Genomic DNA, 18635 nt, shown 5'->3' with positions numbered 1-18635 from the left:
TTTGCAACTCCATGGTCTATACAGTCCATGGAATTCTCCAGGCCGGAATAGTGGAGTGGCCAGAATAGTGGAGTGGGTAGCGTTTCCCTTCTCCAGGGGATCTTCCCAACCCAGGGATCGAACCCAGGTCTCCCACATTGCAGGCGGATTCTTTACCAGCTAAGCCACAAGGGAAGCCCAAGAATCCTGGAGTGGGTAGCCTATCCCTTCTCTAGTGGATCTTTCCGACCCAGGGATTGAACTGGACTCTCCCGCATTGCAGGCGGATTCTTTACCAGCTGAGCCACCAGGGAAGCCCTCTACCCTCCTGGGCTCCGGGTTAAGATGGCCCTCTGCCCCACCCTCTGCAGCATCTAAGTGGCATTAGAGGCTGCTCTGCTTGCAGCTGACCTTCCTGACTCCGCTTCTCCACGGGCCAGCCTCTCTCCTGTGGTCAGGGAACATGAGATCTCTGTGGGGCTTGTGCCACGCTAAGACGAAACACAGCTACAAAGCAGAGATCTTCTCAAGCAGTGTCCAGCCCCAAGGGCCTCGCCTTCATTCTCGCTGCCGAGCAACAAATGAGAGAGCTAGAGGTGAGCTCTGTGAGTCAGAGGACGGGGGCAGAAGGGGATGTTTTTTTTTTAAAGAGAAAGTTTTATGTTCCTTTAAAACTTGGACGTGATTTTTAAGGGAGTCTCGTTCTTGTCCTTTCAGGTAAGCTTTCAAACTGTTAAATGGAATGAGGACGTAATCCATATTGTTTTATGGGGAACCCGCTTTTAAGATATGTACAACATTTAAGGAACATTAAGGAAAAGCGGAAATTGAATTCCTTCCAGAAGGGCTTTAAGTAGAGATAAGAAAAGGAGGCCATAGGTTAGAAATATTTCCCAAATTATCATCAGAAATTGCCGGGGCAACTGTTTAGCAGCCTCGTGAAGTGCAGCAAGAATTATTTTTCTCGACTTTTAATAAGATAGTAATCCAATTAATTTCCAAGGAAGATAAAAGTGAAGCATATTCTCAGGCCATGTGGAGAACACAAGTTCCTTTATTCATTGGATGGCTATTTACCCAGAGTGCACCAGGTGTGGTAACGAGAGGGATACAAAGAGGTATAACCCCAGGCAGCTGATGAACATGTAGGAGGCAAGAGGAGCTACCGGCAGGGATGATGGGATGACGTGTGCACGGGGTGGGGAACTGTGTGCTTGTTGTCGGGGGAGGTGACAAGTTGACTTTATGGCCAGTTGAACATATCCTGCAAAAGATACATGAGGCTGTGAATAATCTGGAATCAACAGACTAGACACAGATGTTCAGAAATGGACATAAAGATCTGGGAGGCAGAGTGATTGTTGAAATGTGGGAAGTGGGTATGATCTCCAGGGGGAAGAATATAGACCAAGAGGAGGGTCAAAAATAGAAGTGTTAGGAGACATGGTGTGCCTTTAGTAATGACTGTTCAACTCTGTGAATATACTAAAAACCATTAATGAGTAAAGTGTACGTATGGTATGTGAATTACATCTCAACACAGTTGCTGCCATTGCCAAAAACAGAGTGGGGGGAAGGTATGGCACAAGCCATAAGCCCATAAGTTCAATACCATTAGTCATTTATTTTACAAAGTAAAATAAAACCACAATGAGATACCCTGCATACCCAAAGAGAACATTTAAAACACTGATGAGCAACCTCCCTGGTGGTCGGTCCAGTGGCTAAGACTCCGTGCTCCGAATGCAGGGGACTTGGGTTCAATCCTTGGTCAGGGAACTAGATCCCACATGCTGCAACTAAGAGTTTGCAAGCCACAAAAAGATTCCAAATGCTGCAACTAAAAGTTCCCACAAGCTGCAAGTAAGAAAAAACAAACAAACAAACAAAAATCCCGCATGCCACAACTAAAGATCCCACACGCCCCAACTAAGACCTGGCATGCACGCACACACAGTTACACACACAGACCATTAGCCTTTGTAAGGGTTTCAATAGATTTAGAAAAGACAAGACTGGCAATATCAAGAACTATTGAGGATGTGGAGCACTGGAATCAGCACAGAACGTATAAATAAAATGCTCCAACCACTCTGGAGAAATGCCCACCGGCCTCTCAAACGTCCTCAGTCCTACCAGTGGCCAAAGCATCCTACTACTGGATATTGCTCTGGAAACAACCGCATGTACAGCAACAGGCAATCAAGTCAACAAAAAGCAATGGAGCCACGCGGGGGAATACTACTCAGCGATGAAAAGGCACGAGCCACAGATAAGCACTATGGCAGGGGTGCCCCACACACTCAGAACACTGAGCGAAAGAAGCCAGGCTCAGGCTGTACCCTGTCTAATTTCACTGCCGTGAAACTAGGAAATGCAAATGAATCAACGGTGACAGAAAACAGACCAGCGTTTCCCAGGGCCCGGGCAATCTAGACCGTAAAGCGTAGTGAATTGCAAAGGCAACAGTGAGAAACCTTGGCGGGGTGACGGAAATGTTCCGTCTCCTCAGTGTGGTGGTGGTTTCATGGCGATGTGCATCTGTCAAAACTCGTTAAGCTGCGCATTTTAAATGGATGCAGTTTACTGTACATAAATTATACCTCAACAAACTTGATCAAACTAAACCGAGTAAGCAAGCAAAAGGCGTGTGTCAAATGCCTCACCTTGTTTCTTTAAAAATGACCAAAGGGACATCCAAACAGCCCACTCTGCTTCCAGGATGAACGAAAGCATTGCCAATGGCCACCTCTCCTGAGCGTCTACCCACGTCACAAACCGTGTAAGGCATTCCCATATATTATGTCATTTGAGTCCAGCAATCCCATAAAAGCAAGTGAAAACCCCCTATTTACAGCGGAGACAGGCTGACTTTGCCTGATATTACACAGAACTTTCGCAGCTCTGAGAGCAACACTCCACGTTCCAACTCACTGCTTTTCAACTAGTTGCCTGCTATGATGGTAATACGACTAGTAATGGTGATAATAAACCTTTATGGGGCACACTACATCCCAGACAATCTCCTCAGTCCTTTATGTGCACGACACCATATATTTTCTACACGCCACCGTACGAAGCAAAGTGGAAAGTGAAAGTCAGTCATGTCTGAGCCCTCCAGGCTCCTCTGTTCATGGAATTTCCCAGGCAAGAATACTGGAGTAGGTTGCCATTGCCTTCTCCAGGGGATCTTTCTGACCCAGGGGTCAAACCCAGGTTCCCTGCATTGCAGGCAGATCCTTTATTGTCTGAGCTACCAGGGAAGCCCTCTGTATGAAGCTGGACTATTTTTAACCCCCTTTTCCACATAAGGAAATGGGAGCTCAGAGAAGTTAAGTCACATAATGAGAGATGCTCCTTACAGAAGAGGTCCCATCCATGAAGGGTGTACCCATCAGCCCATCCTCTGCCAATTCCCAAGACAGAACCACAGCACTGATGCCTGAAAGAGTGCATTGCTGGTTCTGTTCGTGACACTAATTGTCTTGCTCTTCACACTGTCCTCACTGGTTGCTGAGCCCAGGGTAGGCAAGGTGCAAGCTAAGAGGCTGGAAGGAGGCTCGAGAAGCCACCACGACCACCACCACCATCACCACGACCACCACCTCCATCACCACCACCACCACCTTCATCACCATCATCACCACCTCCATCACCATAATCATCACCACCACCACTGCAGACACGTTTATTCTCTCCTGGCTGGCACGGCAGCCATAACATAGTCTCTCTGCTGGCTGATGCAGCAGCCATAACATAATCTCATGTAACATAACCAGGATGGTGTTCCCTTGTAGCCCGAGGCAGCAGCAGCCAGGCTTTCACGGTCAAGCTCATACAGGTGTGCCACACAAAGTAGCCCCTGCCCAAGCAAGTACCTCTTGACCACCACCACCACGACCACCACCACCACCTCCATCATCACCACCATCATGACCACCACCACCGTCATCACCATCACAACCACTACCACCACCACCTCCATCACCACCACCACCATCATGACCACCACCGTCATGACCACCACCACCGTCATGACCACCACAACCACTACCACCATCACCACCTCCATCACCACCTCCATCATTACCACCACCACCTTCATCACCATCATCACCACCTCCATCACCATAACCATCACCATCACCACCATCACCACCACCACCACCATCACCATTCTTGACAAAAGGGAAACTTCTCAAAGTCAAAATTAGCGTCATATCAATATTAAAGCAGGCTAATGGCAAATAATTTACAACTAATCACTCCTTTATCCATTACCTACTGAGAAGACATAGATCTTTTGTTCCCAAACTTTTGGAATCAAAGGCCACATCCTGACAAAACGGCCTTTAAACTTGCCTGTTGCTGGGTGCATACCCAGACACAGATATGCTAAAACATCATCCACCAAGCCGTGATTCCACGTCCTGGCCCTTTAAAGACGCGCCTCCTTTCAGCACCTGCACCAGGCCTACCATTAGAAGGCTCAGAGGGGCTGCACCCAAATGCATTAGGACTTGCTCAGAGCAGTGTTTCATGCCACGAGATGCGAGGAATCTGGAAACAAGGGCTATACATCATCAAGTCCCACCAAAAAACGGTGCCTGTTGACAGCTGGCCGTCAGTGATTGATTGAGAATTAATATGGAAATGGAAGGCTGAGAAAAATGAGAACCTGTATACCAACCATTTAATGGGCCTAGAAGCAAGTATCCAAGGCGAGTGGCTGTAGACTATGAATTAGTTTACTCAATCAACACAGCATCACGGGCGACAGGCAACCTGATCAAAGTTCAGGACGCACACACACAGACACACACACACACACACAGAGAAGGTCCTTCACACTGGGCGTGCTGCTGAGGGCACTCAGATGGCAGGCACACACACATATACACACAGAAGGTCCTCCACACTGGGCATGCTGCTGAGGGCACGCAGGTGGCAGACACACACACACACACACACACACAGAGAAGGTCCCCCACACTGGGCGTGTGCTGAGGGCATGCAGGTGGCAGGCAGAGTCACAGTGTCGTGCTGCAATCCCGGCATTGTTCTGCTGTCCCATGAGGCTCAAGGCAAAAAGGAAACAACAAATGCAACTATTGTTAACATCAGACAGAAAACAGAGTCAATTTCATCCATGAAACAGACTAGAATGCTATTAAAGAAAAGGAAATAGTGGGAAAAATCAAAAACCTTTAGAAATTTAAAGAATGTCAGCAGGAAAACTCCATAGAAAAGTCAGAAGAAATCTACGAAGACAAAGATAAAATATAGAAGAGAAAAATAACTATGAAATAGTCTGGGAGGTGCAAGATCTAAATGACAAAAGTTCTTTAAAAAGAAAGTGGTGGTGGGGGGTGGGAATGAGGGGAGAAAAGTCACTCATGAAAAAACTTTTCTGTTTATTTCAGAGATTAAAAGGTCTCACTGAGTGTTCAGAACAACTAATAAGAATAGACTCTAACCACAGCATGCCATGTAAAGATTTAAGTCCATATTTTAACTGAAGACAATCTTGCAGTGATAAAATTGCTCACTTTTCCCATGACTGTGGAAAACAACAAATTTGTCTCTCTGGATTCAACAAACGATTCAAACTCTTAGGAGCTGGAAGTACGTAAGTACACTATACATCTATACCTCTATATCCTCATGAGGCACTTAGGCAACCGATAAAAATCTTGTTGCCCTGGAAACTGTAAATTTGTATAATCCACAAAATTAGATTATTCATTGTTTTGTTTACATAGGAGAACTAAACAGTAAGGAAACACCATGTGAATATGAAACACAGGACCTAAACAGTTAGCCATCGCTCCTTTCTAGAAAGCTTTTGATATCTGTCATATAAAAATAATTACATATGTGTAACTACACACACACACACACACACACATATATACAAAAGATATCACCAATCCTCCTTTACCTGGCTGCTGGGTGACCTGATGTAACTAGCATCTTGTAGGAACTCTCTCTAAAGGAGACTCTAATAAGAGCTCAACACAGAAAGGGAAGTGCCCAGTTCAGAGAGGGAATTCTACACCAGTTCCACCTCTGAGGAACTCCGACTGGTCCTCAGCTCCTTATCTGTAAGATGAAGGAAGGGGACAGATGACAGCTAAGAAGCTCCAGCTTCGGGATTCACTGATACCTGTGGGAGGCACCGTTCAGGACGCGGGCGTCTCATTCTTAGCACAGAGACCCGCCCCCAGTCTGCAGACCCTTAATTCTCAGAAGGACTTTGCTAGGGGAAATGGTCACACACACAGATGGAGCTTTTGAAAACACCTTCTAGGGGGTTTTTAGGGTAGTGAAACTCTGCTGTATGAAACACCAGTGGTAGATACACGTTCTCCTATGCTTGTCAAAACTCACAGAATGTGCAACACCAATAGTGAACCTTCATGGTAAAGTATGGAATATAATTAACAATATAGTCAGTGCTCTGTGGTAACATAAATGGGAAGGAAATCCAAGGAAGAATGTATGTATACATGTGGCTGATTCACTTTGCTGTGCAGCAGAAACTAACACACCACTGCAAAGCAACTATATTCTAATAAAAATAATTTAATCATGCATCAATACCAGCTTATTAATTGTGATGAGTGTGCCACACTAATGCAAATGTCAATAATAGAGGAGACAGTACCAGGGGTAGGGTGTGCGAGTCAGTGGGTAGACAGAACTCAAAGGTTCTCTCCGCTCAATTACTTTGTGAATCTAAAACTGTACTTCTAAAAATCCATCAACATATTCTACCTACCTCCTACCCTGCTAACAGGCTTATGAGACTTGCTAAAAGAAAACGGAGTCTTGCACATATTATAAACTGACCACCTACCACTAACATGTTTTCTTTGAACTTCACTTTAGCTGTCAATCATTAAAATTGGGAAATATTATTTAAAAGAGCCAGTTTTCTTTAGCCTGCAGTAAAAAACAAAGTCAGAAATCATGGCCACACTGCATTTCCCCATGGCAACAGGCAGCCAGTGCCAACAGGTTGTTACCCGCCAAAGAACAGGTGGGAACCACGTCCTCTAGTTTGACACAGGTCGTCACCACTCCTTGCTGTCTTCCACAAATGTCCTCACATCCCTCTGTGATCTGCCTGGCAACCGCAGGCCAGGCATCTCATTGGCCAAGACAAATAGCATCCATGTCCCGAGTTCCCTTTAGAAATGCCGATTCTCAGGGCTACAGGATCAGAATCGCAGGCTCTCCATCAAGCTTTTGTTTAGTCGTTCAATCGTGTCCAACTCTTTGCAACCCCGTGGATGGTAACCCACCAGGCTCCTCTGTCCATGGGATTTCCAGGCAAGAATACTAGAGTGGGTTTCCACTTTATGCTCCAGGGGATCTTCCCGACCCAGGGATCGAACCTGTGTTTCCTGTTTTGACAGGAGGATTCTTCACCACTGTACCACATGACATGCATAAAATCCTCTGAAGGATTTCTTACAGCTCAGGTTTCAGTGGCTCGAGACCATTTCACCCTCCACCCGCATACCACCAATGTCCAAACTTTTGACTCAATAGGTCTGGGACGAGGCCTGAGAATTTCTTTCTCTAACAAGCTGCTGGGTGATGCTGAAGCAGCTGGCCTCAGGACTACTGGGAGAACTTCAAGTTTCCACCCAAGGGCATCTTGTCATATATCTCCATGTCAACTTTTGCTTCCTGGAAGAAAACAACTGACATCTCAACGTAATGTTCTTGATCTTGTTTGATACGATTTGGTGATTTTTTTTCTTTTTTTGAGGGATTTTACATTTTCCTGGTGGGTGGTTTTGGTTCTTTGGAAATGACTCCCATATGGGGGAGTACTTTGTTTAATTAGCTAATTTAAAACAATGTGGCTTTTCTTTTTTCCTCTGTTGAAACTGGGTCATTTAAATTAATTCTTGGATTTATAATACATATAATTAGTTCCAAACAATATACAACTCTATGCTCTGTTTGGGAGTATCTTGATTACACAAATGGGAAAATAACTGAAAAGCACGATGGCGAGAAAAGTCAACATTAAAAAAAAATCCCGTTTCTGATATTTTGGGGACCATTAGGCTATGAGTTGTGTAACACCTAACCAAAAGTGCTTGCTGTATTTTTAACGGTTCAGCCATAGCTCAGAGTAGAGTCTGAACTATTTGTTGTTGGCTGTTGTTATATTCCGTTCCAAGGTTCATAATTTGAAAATCGACTTTGGGGACTTTTTCCTCGGTCTATTAAAATGATTCATGTTGCATTCAACATAAATTGTGCATTCGCAGAGGAGGGTGAGAGCCCGTATTCACGGCGTAATAACTAAAGTGAATTTTGTACGAGCCGCAGTTTGTGGCAGCGATGTGGTATCATTTGTCTTAATTTTTCTTTGGCATTACATTAGGCGAGTGCATTTACATTTCCAGGTATGGCTAACCACTTTAAAAAACTTTGTTTTTACAGCCTGAGTAAAGGGAGAATCAAATCTGCATGTTTATGTGATGTAACATCAAATAATGCCATTTTACTGTCTGGAGGACTTGGGGATTTTACATTCCATTTACCCGACTTCACAAAGGGAACTTGGGCTGATATGCAAAGTACATGAAATATTTACCATCAGTGGATCAGGCCAGGCTTCTAAGAGAAAAAAAGAAGAAGGGCAAGGGAGCTAAAACCCTTCTGCCGTTGCTGTGTTTTCCTTTTACCAGAACTATAACTAATATCTTAAGTGGATTACTCACTGAAAATTCAAATGCATCTTAAATAAAACCGAACTCCAAATAAGTTAAAACTTTAGGTCACGTTTGCAGAACAGAGTAAACATTTGAAAATTTAATGCTTATATATGTATCTGATATCCACAGACATATATACACACATACCTACACAAACATGTATGCCTCCTGCTAATTAAATATTTACTCCAAAGAACTGAGATGGATTATCTTATATTTCCATTAATGTCACTTAAGATCCATATGTTTGTGTATAGACTCACGTGTTTGTTTTGTTTTTTTCCAGAGGCCTTCTATAAATGATACACTGGATTTCTCATTACAGTTTGATGAAGAAAGCAAAAAGAATACATCTTAAATTTTTTCTATCCAGGCATTCTTCTCAACAGTCAAACTAAGTGTTGGGTCAGAACAGCTTAAACTCCCTAAATTCTATGATTACAATAATGCTTAATGATAAGGTAATTATTTTTATTTAAACATGACAACAAAATTTTAAAAATGTAACACCATACAAAACACAGTTGTTCTCCCATGCTGCTTGGAATATTCAAGAGAAGAATCTCAGTTGAAAAGATGTTTTGTACTATCTGCATGAAGGTTATCAGTGAAAGAGCACAGTCTATGATACAGTTAAGAGCATAAGCAATGCAGACAGATCTCTGTCCACATCCAGACGTCACCCTGAACTATAACAGCTGTGTAACATTAGGGGATTTAAATTCTCTGAGCCTCAGTCTCTCCATCTGTAAAATGGGGCTAACGGTGTGCCCTATGTAGGCCATGAGGAAAACACACGCTGCGTTCTGACCTTAATGCACAGAGCAAAAGGAGCTCTCCACGAATGTCAGTGAGCCTCATCAATCACCATGATCACCATGATGATTAAAGCCATAATGAACGCGACCATTTGGGCAACTGTCAAATCATTACATCTGATCATAATGATACAGAGGAAAAGCAACAGCTCATTAGCCACCCCAAAAATTAGCTTATCAGCCCATTTAACTGACCTGTGTAAATACCTGGGGGAGATGAATGGACGTGCTTTCCCTTGGCTGAACTGGAATCAGTCTTTCAGCTTACAGAGTAGACTCCAAAGCCTGGATGAACTCTTGGCTTTCCTCTGATACCCACCGTTGGGCTCTCGAGCTCACTAATTCACCCAGCCTCATGGATCACAGGCTGCGCTCTCCAACAAGGCCCTGAGACCACAGAGAAGACGCCTCCCACCCACGGCTTTGCGGCGCTCAGGGTCTACAGGAGTCTCTCTTCCGCTTCAGCTTCCCTAGAGATTACCTGCAGAGGAGTCTAGAATTGCAGAGATTCTAAAAGATGAGGCCCAAGGGGTATCTGGGCGTCTGTCTCTCTAGGGAACAGCCCCAGGCTCTCTTGGAAAAGCCCAGCAAGCAAGGCTCAGGGTGGTGTAAAGACAGAGCCAGGACACAGCAGGCACAGGCAGGGTGGGGATACCCCACCTGATAAGACAGCCAGGGCACTCCAGGAAGGCTTCCGGGCGAGCAGGCTTGAGCTGCACTGGACACGGAAGAAAACCTCTGACTCCCGCACAGGGTGGCATGGCACTCCAAATGCCCACTCCCTCCACTAGGACCAAGCACTTCAGAGCAGATCTTAGAACTCAGGCCTCCTGCTCTGAATTACAGCTCCACCGCCCACTGACAGCAAACAAGGGACCCTCCCCATGTTTGTGGGACTAAGGGGACAATTCTAGTAGACATCTCAAAGGTTACTGGAAGGATTAAAGAAAGCAATCTGTGACGAAGCATCCCGCCCACGGCTCGTAGGCAGCGCTGCCGCTTTTTAGTTGCTCAGCTGCGGCTGACACGTCTGTGCCCTCATGGACCGCGGCCCGCCAGGCTCCTCTGCCCGTGTGATTTCCCAGGCAAGAATACTGGAGCAGGTAGCCATTTCCCTCTCCAGGGGATCTCCCCAGACCCGGGGATCAAATTCACGTCTCCTACATTGGCAGGCGGGTTCTTTTGCCGCAGCGGCACCTGGGAAGGCCCTGGCACAGAGTAGGCACTTTATAAAGTACTGTACCGACAAACCAAAGCCCACAAATGAGAGATACGTAGGGCTGAGGTTTTCAGAATAGCAAAACCCCGTCCTGCTTCTGTAGGCCTGTGTAACATCCATTCACTTCATGCCCACTGCTCGTGAGTCTGCTGAAATAGGCAGAGATGGGCAGTGTTACTCCCAGTTTACACAAGTGTGGGTTACAGGGCTGGGTCTGCACGTGTCCACCACATTCTCACAGTAAAGTCCGTTTGGCACACGGAAGTTAAAGCAAAAAGAATGAGCAATAACTAGTTCTACCGTGAAGATCATCTCCGAGGAATCTCATATCCATCTAAACTAGAAAAATAAGCCACTGCCATGAGACTGTATTAGTATACAACTGCTTTATTACCTGGATACCTGATGCTCTTCTTTGGAAGGAGAAGGGATATGTCTGCAAAAGTACAGAAACAACAGCTAAATAAGAGTGGTATTGCCTGCGCTCTTAACTATTGCTTTGGGAATTAGTTAAGACCTCTAGCTGAACATTTCATTTAATAACAAATGCAAGCAACTCAAGTATAAATGAGAAAACACTCTCAGTGATGATTTCTGCAACTCAAAGATGTATCAGTTACAAATTAAGGCCCTCCCAAATTATGGACACAAATCTGAATCAAACATATTCAGGGACCGTGGGTTTTAAAAATAACACAGAGTATGAAAAAAATCTATATTTTAATCTTTTTGGGGGCAGAAACAAATTATCTTATTTACTACATGAATGGTTCCCTCAATTTAATGCCAATCTTTAGAGTCAACTTCCACCTGTCTGAATAAACAGGCTGCACAAGAAAAGACTATTTATGATACGAGGTACTGTTTAAAAATAAAGTGGAGAGATTACTTTACCCATATTGAAAATAAGAATAACATGCACATCATCCCAGCTTACAAAAACCTAATTTTATTCTCTTCTGTTTCCAGGAGGAAGTTTGAAAAGCAGACATGAAATAGTAAATTAAATTCCTCTTTGAGAGTGAGTGAAAGGAGGGGGGAGCATCTTCAAATTTTCCTGGCATGTTCAGAAAAACATACAAATACATGCTGTACACAAACACTGTTCCAACTCGGTTTTCTAGCTTAATAAACAGAAGTGGAAAATGTGACCCCTAATGAAGTTTTCTTTCAAAACTCATTCATTTAGGAAATTTGCATAGTGAGTTGGCTGGTTGAGAATCAGTTACTGGTTTTTGTTTTTGTTGTTGCTGTTGCTGGTGTTCAGTTGCTAAGTCACGTCTGACTCTGCGACCCCATGGACCGCAGCACTCCAGGCTTCCCTGTCCTTCACAACCTCCAGGAGTTTGCTCAGACTCCAGTCCATTGAGTCAGTGACGTCATCCAACCGTCTCATCCTCTGTGGCTCCTTTCTCCTCTTGCCCTCAATCTTTCCCAGCATCAGGGTCTTTTCCAATGAGTCAGCCCTTTGCATCAGCGGGCCAGATCGGCTTCAGTCCTTCCAGTAAGTAGTCAAGGTTGATTTCCTTTAGGATTGACTGGTTTGATCTCCTTGCTGTCTGGGGACTCTCAAGAGTCTTCTCCAGCACCACAGTTTGAAAGCATCAACTCTTCAGTGCTCAGCCTTCTTTATGGTCCAACTCTCACATCCATACATGACTACTGGAAAAACCATAGCTTTGACTCTACAGACCTTTATTGGCAAAGTGATGTCTCTGCTTTTTAAAACACTGTCTAGGTTTGTCATAGCTTTTTCCTTAAATTTGAGGTAAAACATTCCCGCAGAAAATTTACCACTGTAACCATTTCACGTGTACAGTTCAGTGGCTTTAAGTACATGCATGCAGTTACTGGTTTGTATTAAAACGACAATAATAAAAACAAATATTTGTTATCAAGGGACAGATTTCATTTTACAGGAAGGCTTTAAGTGTCATTTAGCCATTAGGGGGGCTTCCCAGGTGGTATCAGTGGTAAAGAACCACTTGCCAATGCAGGAGACGCACGGATGTGGGTTTTATCTCTGGGTTGGGAAGATCCCCTGGAGGAAGGCATGGCAACCCACTCCAGTATTCTTGCCTGGAGAATCCCATGGACAGAGGAGCCTGGCAGGCTATAGTCCCTAGACTTGCAAAGAGTTAGACATGACTGAAGCGACTTACCACCACAGACATTAGGGATTAAAATCCATAAAGACTGTCATTAGGGGAAAGAAAAAAAAAAAAGTGCTTCACTTCTTATGTCCTGGCTATGTTGAAAGGAAACAGTGGAATTCTTCGCCATGACTGTCCCCTCCTCTCGTGAATGTATTCAGCAAACTGCTTATCCCTTACACAGGCTGTATTTGGGGACACTGGCAAATGCCACAGAATTCGCAAAGGGACCTTGCTACCTGGCCACATGCTATCGTGAGAGCTTCAAAGGTAGGTCACACTGGCCGCAAAGCCCTGAGAACTCTTTCTGCTTCTATTAAGGCCTTTGGTGACAAGAGTCAGCAGATGCTAGCACATCCCTCTTTCTAGAACCTTCCAGGTAGGAGACTGTTCTAAGAAAGCAAGCCCTTTTTTCCATCCTATTATCGTTTCCTATTTCTTGCAGAGAGCCACTCCCCAGATGCCCATGGAGGAGGGTTGGCTAGGTCAAGTAGCCAGAAGTGGAAATGCCAGCATCCGGTGGAAACTGGAACCCAACGTTCAGTCCACAGATGCCCTAAGGCTGCAATTTCACTGGAACTACTTCTTACGATGATTAACTGTACCTCATGTGGGCAAAGGTGAGCTGTCCCCAGAAAGGAGGGAAGGACTGGCAGTACCCAAGTGTGGAAATGGTTTTTAATAGCATCTTTCAGCCAAGGGCTTCCCTGGTGGCTCACATGGTAAGGAATCTGCCTGTAATGTGGAAGACCCAGGTTTGATCCCTGGATCTGGAAGATCCCCTGGAGAAGGGAATGGCAGCTCGTTTCGGTCTTCTGGTCTGGAGAATCCCATGGGCAGAGGAGCCAGGTGGGCTACAGCCTATGGGGTCGCAAAGAGTCGGACACGATTGAGAGACTACCACTCCCACTTCAACCAAAGGCACGGACTGCTTGCCAGGGCTCCAGTCACACCTGCATTACTGACAGTGCATTTCTGTTCTCACTAGTAACTCTTGTGGTGATGGCAGTGAACTCACCAAACTTCCTCATTTAACCCTATTTCTGTATCTAGCTCTTTTGAGCCCCAGCAGTGAGCACAGCAGGCCTCCAGGAGCTATTTCCTGAACGAGGAAGGAGCAAACCTTTGCGGTGTTCTTACAGGATTATTACTTCTATCATCACCATCCCCTTCTTCACCACTACCATGTAGAAAAGTCAAAATTAAACAGCTTGCCCAAGGCTCCACAGATCAAGATCTGTAGATCTTTATGTTGAATGGTTCTGAAGCTTTTTTTCTTCAAGAAGCCTAAAATAGTTCCTTGGCTGTGTGCCGTGAAGCATCCCGCTGCAGAGACTGAACCCACACCAGGACGTCACACACATTAGTATTTCTGCAGCAAATCGCATCAGTGGTCGCATAACAAGAGTAACTGGGACAAACGAGGATTATAAACAAGAGTGATATAAACGGGAGGATTAGGAGTGACAGTTTAACTCAAGTTTTGATGCCTCTCGAGTTTGCCCCCAGCTTAAAGAATATTTTTCATTTGTTTTTCAAGCTTTTGGATTTTTGACCTGCAGATAAGGGAGTCAGGGCCCAAAGAAACCAGGATGCATTCTGGTTTGCTGACTCGGAATCTCTTGCTCTTTGAATGCCGGCTCTGGATGCTGCTAAGAGCTTTGCTGAAGCCTAACCACCTTCGCAAGGAACCATACTACTGGCAGAGTCAGGGACCTGCAGGAGAGCACTTCAGCTAAGTGCCTGCAGGAGAAAAAAACATCCTCACTGGGCAGACTAGAGACCACTCTTGAAGTAAAAAAAAAGTTGGTGAGAGCACAATGTCATACCAAAGAGAGGTTGCCCAGTGGGAGGCTGAGCAGAGGGAGCAGTGATTCCCCAAACCATGGAAGGAGGCAGCTGCGGGCTTGAATTCACTGAGTGCTCCCTGCGCTGAAAGCATGATGGAGCTTCTCCTTGTGAAAGCCCCACGCCCTGCCCTGTGGGTGGTGTTCTGATGCTGAGGTTGCTGGGGATTGGAGATCTGATAAAGATGCCCCAGACCCAACCCCGGGGAGGTGCAGAAGGATTTGGGAAGTCGGCCGGACCTGGAAACCTACACACTTTTCACCCCCATCCAGACTTCTAGGGACACCAGAGCGTGCAAATCAAGCCAGCCTGTCAGATGATGACAGAGTGATTTCTTCCCCAGTGTGACATGTTCATTTATCATCTTTCATAAGACAAACCTGGACTATAATTTAGCCCCATCGCTACTGCTTAAATGAACTCTTGCTCTGGATGCGTTTTAACAGATTCTTCAGCAGGGGGTCACTTAGGGACTCAGATGTCAAAAGGTCATGATTTCAGCCCAGGATGGCAGCTCCTGGGGGCAGTGCCCAGCGCTGTGCTGAGGACCCAGGACTCCGAGGATGACTATTAATTGATGCTGTTGATGATAATGAGCCCCCAAGGGCCATAAGAAAACACAGCAAGAGAAATCTGGCTGGAGAAGTAGAATTTTTGCATGGATTTGTCATCCCGGTAGTGGGAGAGTTTACATTCAAACAGAACACAACCTAAAAAGCTTTCAGAAACTGTATGTGTGGAAATTTTTTTAAATAAAATTAAATATGCTACAGCGATGGAAGTTCTATCTATATTTTAAATAAGATGTGCCTTTAAACGACTGCATGAGATAATTAAGTCCATGAGAATGGCAAGCAAGAAGACAGAAACGTTGGTACTGATGTTGAAACAGAACTATAAATTACAAATGAGATACGGGGTGGGTGCCAGAAACTGTGCTTTATGTTCTGTTTCAGGAAAACAGCAACCCTGCCAGAGATGACAAAGAAAACAAAAGGAAACAACCAAAAGCTGAGGTCAGAGGAGTTAAGTAACTTGTCCAAAGACACATAGTTAGGCGGCCGTGGAGCTGCGGTTGGAGTATTTATATTTCTTCATGAAGCCAAGTCTCCCCTGTGTGATAAGAACATTCAATGGCCCAGGGGATAGTTACAACACGGCGCTGTCCCAGAAGGAGCTGATGGGGTGAAGAGTGAAAGTGAAAGTCGCCCAGTCGTGTCCGACTCTTTGCGACCCCATGGACTATACAGTCCGTGGAATTCTCCAGGCCAGAATACTGGAGTGGGTAGCCTTTCCCTTCTCCAGGGGATCTTCCCAACTCAGGATCAAACCCAGGTCTCTCGCACTGCAGATGGATTCTTTACCAGCTGAGCCATCAGGGAAGCCCAAGAATACTGGAGTGGGTAGCCTATCCCTTTTCCAGCAGATCTTCCCGACCCAGGAATCGAACCAGGGTCTCTTCTATTACAGGCAGATTCTTTACCAACTGAGCTAACGAGGGAGGCCCTCTGATGGGGTGGTCAGGTATCCAAAACACGACTTAACAGGCCACCCTGCCACACTGCACACAGCCTTGAGCATGTGGGCCCCAAACAGGAAAACAAAGTGACACCATCAGCTGCAGTCCTGCGACAGGACCTCACCGGTCAGGCTGCTTTGCGGGGATGAAGCTGTGTGGTCTGGGTTACCCTGCTTCTCAGTGGGACGAAAGAAGGATGCACCATCCGCACACAGTTTACGGGCAGCCGTGGACTCCAGGGGGAGCTGAAGTTCACAGCCAGACGGGGGTTCAAATCCTATGCCCCCACTTCGTAACCGTGTGGACCTGGGGCGCCTCTGAGCCTTTACTTCCTCATCTGGAAAGGCAGCCCCACCACCTCATGTGGACCGAGAGAAGGGAACGACGCTGTGGGCGCACGGTGCCAGACTCAGGAGGCACTCGAGGCTGAGTAATTTGATGAATCATTGTTCACATTTCTTAATCCTTCTCATCGTCCAAAGCCACTGATGAGGGTTTGAGTTGAGGCCCCCAAATCAAACCACCTTCTAACTCCAAAGCCTCCTAGTGCAGGGCAATGGACTGGCTTCCTTGCCGTAAGGCTAATGTGTCGGCAGTCACTCAGGTTACAGGCCCATGGGGACACAGGGTGACCAAAGCCCCTTGCAGCAGTCTCCAAGAAGGAGAAATAAATTAATCAAGCTGCCAGACGGAGAAGGCCGGGCTGACCTCCTTCTGATCTCATTACTTCTCTATTACCCTTTTGAAAAACATCCTCTTACAGAGATCACTAATTGAAGATTATGTGGAGGGAAATCGCACCTCTCCATCACGGTGGTAACTTTGCCTCATTTGTCATTCTAATAATTCACTTCTTTTCTTTTCTGAAGAGACAGAGACACTAATGGACTACCATCAGTTAAAAAGGCAATTTTTCCATTTAATTGCACTCATTAAATACTGCGATAGAACAATCGGAAAAGCAATATTCTCAATATTTAATCATAGTGTAGGAATAATGAAACACTGCTTCCAAATAAATCCCGGAATATTTATAAAGTCATAAAAGAGCTGTTTTAACAACACCTGTGATCAAAGGCAACATATTTAAAATGAGACATGTAATTTTTCATTTCTCCTGATTAGAGATGGTAAACATTTGCATGAGTATTACCCTGAACGCCTAGCTGGGCTTTAATGGTCTAAGTGGTTGTGTAAGCAGCAAACCACTTCCAGTGTGTTACAGTGACTTAAGGCTCTAACACAAGCTAGTCTTCCAAGTGAACCTGGCCAAGAAATCTGAGAAATGGGCTGCTGGGCCCACAAGCAGTTCTTGTACAAAATGGGTTTTCTGAGGACAAAGACTAATCAATCACCACTATAACATTTTAACAGCTTTATTGAGATATAATTCATGGACCAAAAAAAATCACCCATTTAACGTGTAAATTCAACAGTTTTTAGTACATTCACGGAGTCCTACATCCCTTGGCACAACTGATTTTAAACATTTTCATCACCTTTAGCTACTCCTACTCCCCACACTACTCCCAGACCTAAACAACATGAGTAATGTCTTTTTCTCTCACTATAGACTTCCCTGTTTGAGGCGTTTCATATAAATGGAATCATACAATGTGTGGTCTTTTGTGACTGGCTTCTTTTACTGACGGTAATATATTTAAGGTCCGTCTATGTTTTAGCACATACCAGGACTCCACTCCTTTTTATGGCTGTAGAATATTCCATTGTGTGGACATACCATGGCATATTTACACATCTGTCCATTGACAGATTTTTTACCCCCACCCTTTGACTGATATGAATACTGTAGCTATAAACAGACCAAACTATTAGTTTAACAAGCTCAAAGAGAAAAGCCAGGTTTTCTGATCATACTGTATATCATCAACTGAGTTTCTGCTGTGTACTGTCTGTCTTCCTGCTATTGACAGAAGATTCTGGAAGCCATGGGAGGATGTGGACAAGGACTGTCTATCATTAATGTATAACTATCACGATAGGTGCTTCAGTAAAGATGTGCTGAGTGAGTGAGCACATGAGTGCATCTGCACTGTTGGTGACGCCACGGAGCAGTAGGCACGACTCCCCCACTGCCACTGGAATTTCCACTGGTGCACAGAACGCAAGTTAAAGAAATCCAGGAAAACACAGACCATGCTCTAAGCTTCAAGACAAATCCCACAGGCTCCCCTGTCCACCAGATGGCCTCCCGCGACTCTTCTGAGCAGACTTTCTGAAGCACCCCTTCATTCTTCACTCAGGTTGTTAAAGTACATTCTATCATTTCTCCACAGCAGATGTCAGCAAATCACAGCCCACCACCCAAATCCAACCCATTGCCAATTTTTGTATGGC

General features: G+C 45.1%; 1 protein-coding gene across 22 annotated transcripts in view; it reads right to left on the bottom strand.

The window, feature by feature from the left end:
• Window positions 1-18635, bottom strand: part of WWOX (WW domain containing oxidoreductase) — a 907382-nt gene that overhangs the window by 702453 nt on the left and 186294 nt on the right. The window lies entirely within an intron of this gene.

The sequence above is a fragment of the Bos grunniens genome, chromosome 18 (assembly GCF_055505025.1).
Source record: "Bos grunniens cultivar Pamir isolate PY7600 chromosome 18, Bosgru_T2T1.0, whole genome shotgun sequence".
In the NCBI taxonomy this organism is placed as follows: Eukaryota; Metazoa; Chordata; class Mammalia; order Artiodactyla; family Bovidae; genus Bos; species Bos grunniens.
The sequence above is the reverse complement of the archived record's forward strand: the minus strand, read 5'-3'. Positions and strand labels throughout refer to the sequence as shown.